Raw genomic sequence first — 12418 nt, forward strand, 5'->3', positions numbered from 1 at the left:
CTGCATGAGCAGATTGCTTTTATTTCCAGAACTTGAGCATTTGGTAAGGAAGCTTGAGAGGTGTCCTGTGAGACTACCAGCCTGGGAGGCTCAATGCCTCAAAGAAAGACCCTTATTTTTTTGTGCGAGTTGCCTTGTTGATGGATATTTTTCATTGCATGGGAATGTGCTTGAACACTGCACTACAGACAGTTGTTTCCAAAGGCTTGGTGCCTACTACTGCTTGGTAGGCATCCATCTTGCTCTGTGTGAGAGATGGTGAGGAGCCTTTAATCACGATCCCCTTATCAGCAGCATCAGCAAAAGCACAGGATTTCTGTGAGCTGTGCTGAACGTGGGTGCTTTGAAGCAAGTGCATGTGTGTCCCAGATCATTGGAGGGGAGGGGGCTTGCCTTTGAATCTGCTGCCTTGTGAACTGGGGAACAGGGTGGGGAAACATGCATGTTGGAAAGTACTTCTTATGTGCTTTCTTGTCATCTAGAGGTTTCCTGACAAGTGTTCCAGTTGGTTATGGGGCAGCACAGAGGAGTTGCACTTGAGTCTCCAGCTGTGAACACACCAGTGAGGGGCCTCTGAAAAAAAAAGGAAGGGAAATTGAAAACAGATCTAATGTAAGCAAAGTATGTTGGTGCAGTGTTGAAATTAATCACAGGCAGTCAGAATCTCAGGCTCTGTAATGGTGTATCCTGTGAAACTGGACTAATTAACTCCTCCTTGAGAATGTCTTTGATGCCTTAAAGGAGATAGACTTCATAATCTGTAGTCATTTTACTAGTTCTTAAAACATTCAGAACTATGTAGAGTGTTTTTATTATGAGAGGCACATTTATGTGGATGTAGTTATGGCTGTTAGCAATTCCATTAATGTGATCTTCAGATTTTCATAAATCACTCTGAACTGGTTTGGCAGATGCTTAAATTTCACGACTTGTTCCAAAGAGATTGTCTCCCTGTGCTGATTTATACAAATAGTCCCAGAACTGGTGAAGCCTCTGCCTCGTGCGTGACAAATTTAAGCTACCTGAGTTGTAATAAACCTTAAACAGAATTGAAAATGAATTATCAGTTTCCATTTTGTCTGCTCTAATCTATAGTTTTAAATGACTGTGCCCCTGATACAAATCAATAAATGCAGAGTATGGCCTTGATTTTGCAAGGTGAGTAGAGAGATGCCTATTGCTGAGCTGCTGGCACTTGCAGAATGGAGGCTGGACCTTTGTGCTGTCTAATATGCAGTTGTTCTGTTCCTTCCTGGCTCTCTTGAGTGTGAAGGTGATATTTTGAATGTTTCACATGCACTGATCATCGAGCCAGACAGGCTTGCACAGAGCTGCTGGCTTGTGTTGAATCTCCAGCGTAATGCTTAACCTGCCTTTACTTTCTCAGACTTTTGATTGGCGTTATCTACTGTAGCATTTACTCAATTCAACGTGAAAATTTAAACCTTGGGAAGTGCTGCAGAGTTAACTCCACTGAGCAACGACTGTGCACTGTGGGTGTGCTCTTGCATTGAATGAAGCCCATGTTCCTGTGCAGTAATAAAATTGAGTTTTACCATAAACCCTGTTTTCTTTCAGTGGTTTGGTTTCATTTTAATTTTAAAAGCAACCGATGTGATGTTTGAGGGAATGTTTGTAGCAGCTTGTTTTGGGATGTGTTATTAGGAGAAGCCTCTCCAGTTGATTAGTTCAGTAACTCTGAGCTGAACACTAATGATGCTCTCTGTCTCACAGTGATGTAACTTACTGTGGCTTAAGTTCTGACAACATACAAGATTGGAGATGTCACCCATTGCATAAATAAGGGTGGAAATCTTGCATTAGACACTTTCTTCTAAGGTGGCATTTAAAAAACACAAATCTGTCAACAGAGCACGTAGGACTTAAATTGCTTTTCTAGATCAAACTACACTAATGCCCTTCTTGTATGGCTTGTGGATTTAGCTGTGTAACTATAGAGTTAAATCTTGTCTGTGCTATGTGTTACAAAGCTATGCAGCTTGTGAATTTGTGATAATGGTGAGAATGAAGGCTTAGCAAATGTCTCTTTAAGCTATTAATCATGAGACTGGCAACATCATTGTCTTTATTACATTCATAATTTAAAAATCCTATCTTGGAGGAGGAAACATGGATGCTTGTTAAATATATTCTTCAGTGGAAAGTACTAAGAAATCAGATCATTAAAGTACAGAATCATAAGAGACACTAGAGCCTTGCCAGGAACAATAATTACTATTTATATGTAATAGGCACTGGGAGGGAAAAAGATGAGTCTGGTTTGCTTATGCCTGAACTTAATGGGTTTTATGAGTAACCAGCTAGAAGGATTTGGGGATTGAATTTCATTTCAGAGTATGTAATATTACAAACTATCAAGCTAAAAACTGTTGTAAACGGAGCGAAATATCTTGAGAAATCAACTGGTTTGTTTTCTCTCAACACAAGGAAGCAGAACATGTGTGAAGCAGCTCCAGCTCCTGCCTGAAATTGTGATGATTATTCATTCTTGGGTTTAATTTCAGCATTGCTGGTAACTCATCTCCCCTAGCCTGGCACTTTGGGGTTCCAGACCTTACCTGAGCAGTAAGGTTACCTGGGGCTCTTTACAGGCAACTTTGGGAGGTGGCTGAGGGGAGGAGGGATCAAAAATCCGTTGGGAAATCTGTTTGCACCACCTTGTGATAAATGTTTTGTGGGAGGAAGGGCAGGGGAGAAACTGAGCTCTAAAAAAGATGTATTTAAATGGATAGTGTGGGTCAGGTCATGTTTATAGTATGTATAGAGCTTGATGCAGACAAGGAGCCATCTTGTTTATGGAAACCTTTGAGATGAGTGGGAGAGAAATGCGGGGAAGAAATGCCTTCTGCAGGGATCATTTCTCTGCACAAATGGACACTCTGTCTTGCTTCAAGCCTGTGCATTTTACATCAACTTAATGCAGGCAGCAACTGCAGCAAAGGAAGAAATTCCCTCTGCAGTGTTCAGCTGAACATCAGGTTTCTTTAGGGCAGTTGGGGCTTGACAGTTCCTCCTCAGCATTTCTTGGCAGCTCCAGCCCATTGAAGAGCTGGCAGGCATTGCTGCTCCAGGCAAATACAGCGCTGCTCCAAGGGAGGATGCTCACAAATCCAATCGATTCCAGCTCACCTTTCAGGTCTGGCTTCTTTGGGGTTTCAGGTTTAGGGGATTGCTGATTTTTCTTTTGTTTTTAAAGAAGTCTGAAGTACAGAGAGTTTTAGGTAGTTCTTCAATTAGTATGTTCCCTTTTCATTCAGGAAACTTGGCTTAGGAGATCTGCTCTGAGTTTTGCATACTGAAATGCTTCTGTTTCACTATTAATGGGCAGAAAAGAGTCTTCGGGGCCAAATTTTTGGCAGAATTTTGGATTTTGTTCTCTGGTGAATGGATCTTCAGGTCAATGTTTTTTTTCCTTTAGAACATGAATATAGCTAAAATATTCTTAAGTAATGAAATGTAATGCCTTGAATTAATTGACCACTTAAGATTGTTGTAAGCAATTGCTTGTCCCCAGATGGGATGTCCTAGTCTTTAGAAGGGACTGGGAGGTATTTTGAGGGGATCAGTGCTGTTTAGAAAACAGGGAGCAAAAAGGTCCAGCTCCCAAATTCACTCTCTGATCATTTTACCTGAACGAACATCAGAAACAGAGCATTTAAGTTTTGATGCAGTTCTTAGAAGGGCTGTAGCTCATGGCCTTTCCTGGGGCTGTGGGGGTGCCCTGGGTGCAGCCTGAGTCAGATGGATCTTCCCAGGGTACTCTTTGGCCACCAGATGTCACACAAGGACCACCAGAACAGCGTGTGCTGCGGAGCTCCAGCTCCCAGCTCATGGGGTGACCAAGCCATGGTGTCTCCTGGTTGCGTGTCGCTGCCACGTCGGTGGTTGTCTCCTCGCACGTTCCTCAGCAACGTCTGCACTGCAGTTGCAGAAAGAATGTGTGTGTTAAACCAACTCCCCCCACCACCACCTTCCACCCACCATCAAATCCACTGAAAATCCCTCTGTATCAAACATGTAAGTGTTTGGCTCCAGTGTGATTACTCCAGAGTCCCATCAATTTTACAAATTGGCCGAAACATTTTTTGGTAGAGAAGCCTTGCATACCAGAGGTCTTTAGTCTGATCAAACTGCTGCCCTACCATAGATCATGACTGTTATTTTTATAACTCTGTATTACCGTGGCAAATGCTGGGAGGGGGGAGAAACCACATCAGTAGCAACCTCTGTCTGATTTGTGGTCATATGCTTATAACTTGACATGGTTTTGCAAATAACTAAACAAAACTAGGAATTCTTTTAGGGGGAGGGAAAAAACCCTACCCAAAACTCCAAAAAACGGCTGCATCAAATATCTTGTGTGGAGTCTGAATTGCTCACAATTTGCATCTTCTAATGGAAAATGGTTCAGCACAGGAATGGGAACTGGTTGCCCTCTGTTAGCTGGGACTGTGCTGTGGCTGTCAACCACTGCCAAATGCTGTGACAGCCTCTGGGCCGTGCATTTTTTTGAATTTTTATTTAATTGCTGGTGTCTGCTCAGGCTTTATCCTAAATTTAGTAACATTCAGTATTCACTTTTCTCTGCAATACCTTTATAAATTCCCATATAATCTGATCTCTAATTTTAAAGCCATCTGTCATTTTTGAGCTGTATATTTTCCAGCTTTAAAAGGTCTTGTTGAAGGAAAATTTAAATTCATGGTCTACTGAAAATGTATTTTTCTTTAAATTATTCATTGATAAAATGTCTTTGAACTTGTGTTTGTGTAGCTGGTGAGTTGGGGGCAGATGTTGGGATTCTTGGATGGTCCTTGCTCAGATGCCCTATCCAGAGCACTGCTCACCTCTTGGCAGCAGTTGGACTTGCTGCATCAACACCTCGCCCAGGGAGGGACCAACCTTCAGAGAGGTGTCCCCTGTCTGTCACACGCCATCCTGTTCACTAGGTGGCATCGCTTCCCATTCTAAAAGCTTCTAAATACTTCATTAATTATGCTAATCTCCGTGGTGGATGGAAAGTGAACTGCCCTGCCATGTCTTCACCCTGGTGTCCTTTTTATTCTACTTTGCTGATGGGATTTCTTGGGTTGAGTGACCTGCAGCATTCTCATCTGAGCTGTTGAAGTTCTGGGTCCAGGGAAGGCTTTGGCTTGGCAAACGTGAGCGAGCCTGTTGGGAACACTCTGAAGGTGCTGCCCTGGCTGTTGGTAGCCAGCTCTGTGGTGCCAAGTCCACCAAAGTCATCATTCTCCTCAAGTTACTGACCTGGATTATCATCTTTAAAATAAATTGTCAATGTACTTGCTGGAGCAGGGATGGTGAAGCCTTGCCTGTCCTAGAGTGGGAGTAAAGTGTGCTGATGTGAGAATCCTTTCTGACATCAGACCAACCATGGGGGCAGCAGGGGAGCAAGGTGCTCTGGAGGATAATGAGCTGCTACTCATCACTTGGGTGTTTTGAGGGAGATTTGTTCATCTCTTTTCCATGTAGCCCTGTTATTTTATTTTACATTCTTATGCCCTTTCTTGTCTTCCTCCTTTCCTTACACAAAGTCTTAATTAAGGGCTGGAACACACTAGATGTAAGAATCCTGTCTGTTGCCAATGGGAATTAATTGCAGCCTTTTGTAGGCTTTAAAATGAGATGAATTTTGCTTTTACAGGCTCGTTTTAGAGCAGGAGTACTTGGTTTGTCTGTGGGACACATCAGGAAGGCAAGGTGGCAAGGTCTCTGTGAGGTGCAGCTCTCACCTCTTAGGTGTCAGTCCTGGGTGTGTGAAATCACAGGTACCTGTGAGGCTGAGAATGACCAAGCCCCCTGAGGCAGCTGATGCAGCTGAGATCAGGGTGCTGCCCCTCGAGGGAGGGGGTCCTGCCACTTCCCAGCCTGCAATATTTATGCCCCTTTCCCCTTGCAGACCCTGGTGGAGCCACATGTGAGTTAAGACCTGTAGAGGCCGATCAGGACAGGCGAGTCCCACGCTGGGCTCAAGAACATCCTTGCTTTGCTCTCATGAAAGGACAAGACAAAGTAGTTTTTGAACAAGACTTTTAATGAACAAGCAAGATAAAAATAAATGTAAATTGAAGATCCTGTTTCTCATGTGTATTTTATTAGAGACTACAGAGTTGTTCATTCTTGCTGTGTAGTATAATTGCTAAAACATGATTTGTAACCAAATATAGCTGCTTGCATTAAAAATGGCAGTACTTCTTACTAGGGAGGATGATATGGTAAAGGAATGCTCATTTAAACAATTACATAGTTCAATTTTTGTATTCAAAACCTCAGCTTTTTCACTTTTTTAAAAGAGAGCATAACCTTGAGATGGTTTTTAGCTTGAATTTTGTTGGGCTGCACTTGGATGAAGAATGGTATGCAATTAAAATAAACAATATACTTTTAAAACTGGTTATATACAGAAATTAAACTTGTCAAACCATGTTTTGCATTTTGCAGTGATTGAGTACAAGATAATGAATGTGACAGATTCTGGTCACAACAGGACTATGCCTTTCATTGTCCAGGGCCTCTGCAGCCGTGGAAAGCATTTCCAGAAGCCATTTATGAGAGAGTAAGAGCTTACATTTAGTGGCTTAATACCTACAGCTTTTTGAAATGTTTTGTGCGGCTTTTTTCCTCTGAAATTCGAGAATTTCTACCTCTCACCTTCTGTTGTGGGTTCAGATTTGCCAGGTGAGCAAGGATGGGAAGACTGATTCCCTGTTTTCCCAGTCCCATCTGAGCTGGGCTGGGTGAAGATCACCTTGACCTACACTTGGTAGGTTTGGAAACTGGTGGCATGAGGAGATGAGCTTTGTGTGACAAAATGGGCAGATATTTACATGTAGTAAATAAATCCATCCTTTGTTCCAGTCTAAAGAGTGACGAGGTGTTCTAGTGTGGGACCCAATGCAGTTAAGTAACCCAAGGGTAACCAAGGGTTACCTGTCTTCTAAAGGCAGGGTTGCTCCTTTCTGACTTTGTAACCTGCTGAAACTCCCACATCCATCACCTGAAGTTGGCCTTTCTGAAATACCTGGTTGTTGATGATGTGAGAGCAGTCAAGGCTGTGCTGTACAAGGCTGGGATCCTGAGGTCTCTTCATTTCTCTCTTGCCCTCAAAAGGTTTAAATGTTTGCTGGCTCAAGCTCAGTGTTGACTGGAAAGAGGATGTGTTATGGCAGTCCTGGTGTGCAGGAAAATGCCTTTTCAAACCTCCTCTCTGCTGTTTCCCAAGGAATTCAAGAGCCAGTTTTACATCCACACCTTTCATTCCTAAGTACCCCTCTCGTGAGATCCAGATACAAACTGTTTCAGAGATGTCTTTAAAAATCAATAGTCCTGGAAAAAAGTAAACAACTTCCCTCTGTTTTGAGATGAAGTCTCCAAGAGCCTGTGGATGTCTCTGGGGAGGATCATCAAAACCATCTTCAGCCCCACTCCCCTGCCAGAGTTTTTATGTGGAGGAAAAGAACAATTGCATTTAATTTGAAATGCTCTTAGGACATGATAACTTATTTTAGAAATAGAATTGAAATAAGTTTTTTTAGACTTGATGGGAAGTTTTGGATACTTTCAACCTTATCTAAACAAAAACATTGATTTTTGGTTAGATGTCTCTAAAGCCACACTTCTGAAAGCTCATTCAACAGAATGCTTAAAGGTTTTATTTCTATCCCAAAGGTGAAAGAAAACAACTTCAAAATGTCAGAAATGCTGTTACCTGATGAGCTCTGTTTTTTGTAAGGTCAAGAAAAGTGATGGATACAGTAACAAGCATTTCTACTGTTTCCTTTTAAAATATATATGTGATGCTCAAGTTCATAAGTGAAGTGTGTGCCTTTCAGAAGCTAAAAAATAGCAGTGTAAAACCAGAGTCCTTGGTCTGTCCCTCCTTGTTTCTCTTGAAATCGATTTTTGTTTTAAGTTCTTCTGGTGTAAATAATTTTAATGAAAAGGAGAAAATTGCTAGGTGGAGTTTATCATCTGGAATATATAGGCTTAGATGGTTTCTTGAAATACAGACAACATGTGAGCAGAGCTCTGAATGCCCTGGAGAAATAGTGCCCAACCCCTTAAAATGAAAATAATAATTTAAAAAATTGTTATTATCCTGCAGTAGAGTGGCCTGGTGCCATTCTGTGTGAATGGAAGGTTTGGGGCTGTGGGTGCAGCCCTGGCACAGCCAGGGTGTACCTGGGTGTGTGATGGAGCTGCCCCTGTGCCTTGGACACATTGCAGGGCCAGACCCCTTTCTCACAGCCCTTGAAGCAGGGGAAAGAGCAGCTGAGGAGCCTCATCCTCATCCTCCCCACTTCATTTTCTTGAAACTGTGGTCCCAGGAGATGGGGAAGCATGTGTTTGTGGGGGACTGGGGGAAAAAGGGGATTTGAGCAAGGTCATGATCCATCCCACAATAGATCCATGTCATCCATGATCACACTTACTCTGTGCTCCTCTTTTCTTCCTTTTATCCACTGGTAAACACATACCAGTTTGAAGGAAAAAGAGAAGAAACACTTGAGGTAGGCAGGGACCACCTGGGTGCCAGCCCATCTTCCCAGGAGAGGGCTGCATGCAGGAATATGTGTGTCTACAGAGTTTTGTGCCCTCAAAACCTCTTTGTGCCTTTGGCCTTTACTGCTGGTAGATCCTCTGAGGCAGTGGTTCAAAATTTAGCTTGTGTCTCTTCCTCCACTCCCCCACACCTTTATCAGGGTCCCACTGGGCATCCTCACCCTCCTGTGCCCCCATGCCAGCCCATCAGGGGCTGGTCCCAGCTCCCAGCCCCGGTCGTTCCCCCAGACACCTGAATTCCCCTGCCCTGATCCTGTCCCTGGTCACCTCCCTGTGGTTTTGTCACCTCAGCACTGCCCGGGGCTGTGCCCATGAGCCTCCCCCTGTCCCTGCCATGCCTCTGTCATCAGCAGTGACCGTCCCCAGGGCGTCACAGCTGGGAGCAGGAACCTCTTTGCTGACACCAGCGGGCGTCCGAGGGGGTCCGTAATGCTTTGCAGACAATTTTCTCTCTGTTATTGTTTTAAACTCCGTGTTAGCCATTCCTGCTTCCCAGGTTTCTGCGTGTTTCAAATTATTTTCCCCAGAGGCATCGACAGCATTTTTCCAAATTGAATCTCATTTATTTTCTACCCAGGTTTCCAATCTCTCTGGGGCCCTTTGTATTATTTCTCAGTCCGCACTGCCGTACAATATATCCTAATTTAGTATCATCTGTGAATTATATTACCATGCCCTTTAGTTCTTCTTCTATTTAATGAAGATATTTCCAAGAAAAAAAAATCTAAACTACATTTTATTAAAATAAGAAGGTAGAGTCTTAAAAACTCCTTTGTGGGTTTCCAATATGAATTCTACATCTTTTTCAAAGGAATCTTCAGCGTTTTAAAGAGAAATTAAAATCTTCCAAATACCAAAGTTCATAGGTATAAAAATTAATCAGTTTTTCAATTAGTTGAGACCTCTGTCCCTGTGTAGTGAGCTCTGCATAGTGCACTTTCCCTGACATAGACACCACCTATGTACTTGCAGCAGATTTTTTTTAGACCAGCACCAAACATATGTTTCAATTCCTCAATAAATTTGTTCCCTTTCCCTTCCTGACCTTTTCAGGTTTGCTCTGTGTGGCTGTTCTAGCAAGCATGTACACTGTCAGGAATGGTGCTGAAGCAGCATATTTTAATGCAAACTATGCAGGCTTATTCATAGGAAGTGATTTTCAAATTCAGAATCATGAATATTTGCACTGTAAGGTTGATTCTGTTGTAGCTTTTTATTTATAAGCTGAGAAGTGCTGCCCGTTGGTGCCCGGCTGGGAGAGCACCACGCCTCTGTTGAGGGAATGCACCGAGCCATGGGAGCTGCATGTCCTGTCAACACAGCTCAGATTTCAGCCCTGCACAGGGAAATAGCACTGGCAGCAGGCAGTTTGCTGGAGATTCATATCCTAAAATCTTTGCTGCATAATTTCTAGCAATGGGCAATTTCATGAAGACTATGATCTGCTTGTGAAGAGAAATAAGATGTAAATTGGATTAATAAATTGTTCTCTGCAAACAGTTTGCTGGCTCCAGAGGGCTTTTCTCTTTGAGAAATGCTGGGGTCTTTGGTCCTCTGTGGATTGGGGGTTTGACCCTGCATGCAAACCAGTGCTGGGGGTGGCTTCTGAAACACCTCAAGCTTTGGCAGGTCCTGGCTATGCTGACCCATCCCACTCTGCTTCTGACTCCTGCTCTCTGGTGAATTTCCCCCCTCATCTGGGGATGACCATGCTGAGAAGGGCTATGGATGCTGCTGGAAAAATTCGTGCTCTGTTTTATCCTGGAGAACGTGGGGGCTAATTGGGGTGGGTAGTGCTGTGTCTCCCCTGCCCCGGGGGGTGAGCAGGGCTGGTGTTGGAGCTTGGAAGCGTCGACAGTGTCAGTGCACAGGCTGAGCTGCCTGCATGTCCCTGTCCCCCTTGGGTTGCTGTTGTTTGTGTAAAAAATGAGCCTTGTTCTCTGCAGGTGTAGGGACTTCCCCCGGGATGAGGAATCCCCGCGCTCCGGGGGCTGTGCCACCGACATTCCTGCCACCACCAAGGGGGATGCTCCGGGTGGAGCGGCCGGCTCGCTGCCATGCAGCAGCTGTAGGAAGTTAGAGGAGCCTTGGGGCTATTCTGGGAAACACTGAGGGAGATTCCCGAGGTTTCCAGAGCAGAAAACTGGCTCAGAACTGCCTGCCTCCATGCCAGACAGGGATGATGTAGAGCTGGGCGCAGAGCCCTGCAGAGAAGGGTGTTTGATTGACAAATCAGTGGGATCCTGTAGGAGCGATGCAGAGTCAGGGACCACCCAGAGGGGTGCTGGAGGGCCTGGCCCTGTGCTTGTGGACTGCTCAGCAGGCTGCAGCTGAGATCCACGTCCCTTGTATGGCAGAGCAGGCTCCCTCAGGATACTGGCATGCCCCTCACATGGCACTGTGTGTAGGGCCCATGGCTGGTAGGGAACAGGGGGTGTAGGACATCACCTGCCTGTCCCCTGGGTCAGAGAGAAGATGCTTGTTGCATTGTCTTGATGTGTCCAAAGGTAGTAAAATTTCTCATCCCTCGTGCCAATCCCATGGAGCAAAAACCTTGGAAAAAGAGGGACTAAAAGCCACATGTGCAATGCTGGTATTTGCACTGTGTCTTCCACATGAGCACATATGGGTGTAGAAAACACTGGGTCCAGAACCTCCTTGGTAACTTCAGGTCTGGTGAAGCTGTGCTTCCTTAGCTCTACATGAAAGCCACCTTTTGTTTCCAAAGCCACCTTTCCTTTAAGTCTTGGTCATGAAAGGAAGCTCCAGCTCGGTGGGCAGTGTTGTTTTACTCAAGCAAGTGCTTAGAGAGTGCCATGTCCCTGGGGACATTGGTGCCTTTATCCCAGGGGACACACCCAGACCTGCGCACCCCTCCTGTGCCACAGGCCAAATACCAATTTCTCTGACTGAGCACCCCTCCTCCCCTTTATCAATAATTTTAATCGTTTTAATAATGTCCCCTTGCACGGATAGGATTACGATTAGAAAATGTCAGAGCCTTGTTATCATCTAATTAGAGTCACATTTCAGCAGAACAGAAAGGAAAATCTTCAAGCGCTGCCTTGTGCAGTGAAATGGGGAGAAAGTGCTGATTTGAACCAGCTGCGGGCCAGGCTGCAGCCCCGGCTGGGACACGGGCAGGGCGCAGGACATGGCAGCGGGCCCTGGTCAGAGCCCTCTGTGCAATCAGTGCAAACTGCTCCCAGATCGCTTTCGCAGAGCGAAAAACTCCGGCACAGTCCAGTAAAAACAATCAGGCTGTCAAGTTTGCCGGCTAACAGCTGAGGGGGTCAGAGCAGCAACACAACACAAACCAAAATAAACACCACCTCACTCTGCCAAAAAGCCTTTATCACTCTTCTGGGAGAGAGGGAGGCACTTTCAGATGGCTTTAACTTTTCCCTTTTTTTGGTTGTTTGTTTTTGTATGCTTAAATGTGAGCTGAGAGTTAGGATCTCTTTCCGCCCTTCCCCTAATGCCATTATGGCAGGCCGAGGTACTCTTAGGAGAGCCTCTTTGTTTGCCTTTTGCAGGAGGAGGCTGGAAAGGCAGAGGGGAGACTGGGTGTGCTTAACCCCTTGGAAGCTGCCTGGGGGTTAGCTTTGGCTTAGCTCATCCTTGGGCCTTTGCAGCACAGCATCCCATCTGGGGAGGAGGTTGCATGGCTGCAGTGAGGGGCAGGGCTCTGATGATGCTGGAGTATCCATGTCTGTGTGGGATGTGGGATTTGCAGTGGCAGTGTGCCTGGTGGAGGGGAGCCTCAGCTCCTGCAGGCCTAATGATCCCGAGGGCTGCAGCAATGCAGGAGTGA

The sequence above is a fragment of the Serinus canaria genome, chromosome 9 (assembly GCF_022539315.1).
Source record: "Serinus canaria isolate serCan28SL12 chromosome 9, serCan2020, whole genome shotgun sequence".
Taxonomy (NCBI): Eukaryota; Metazoa; Chordata; class Aves; order Passeriformes; family Fringillidae; genus Serinus; species Serinus canaria.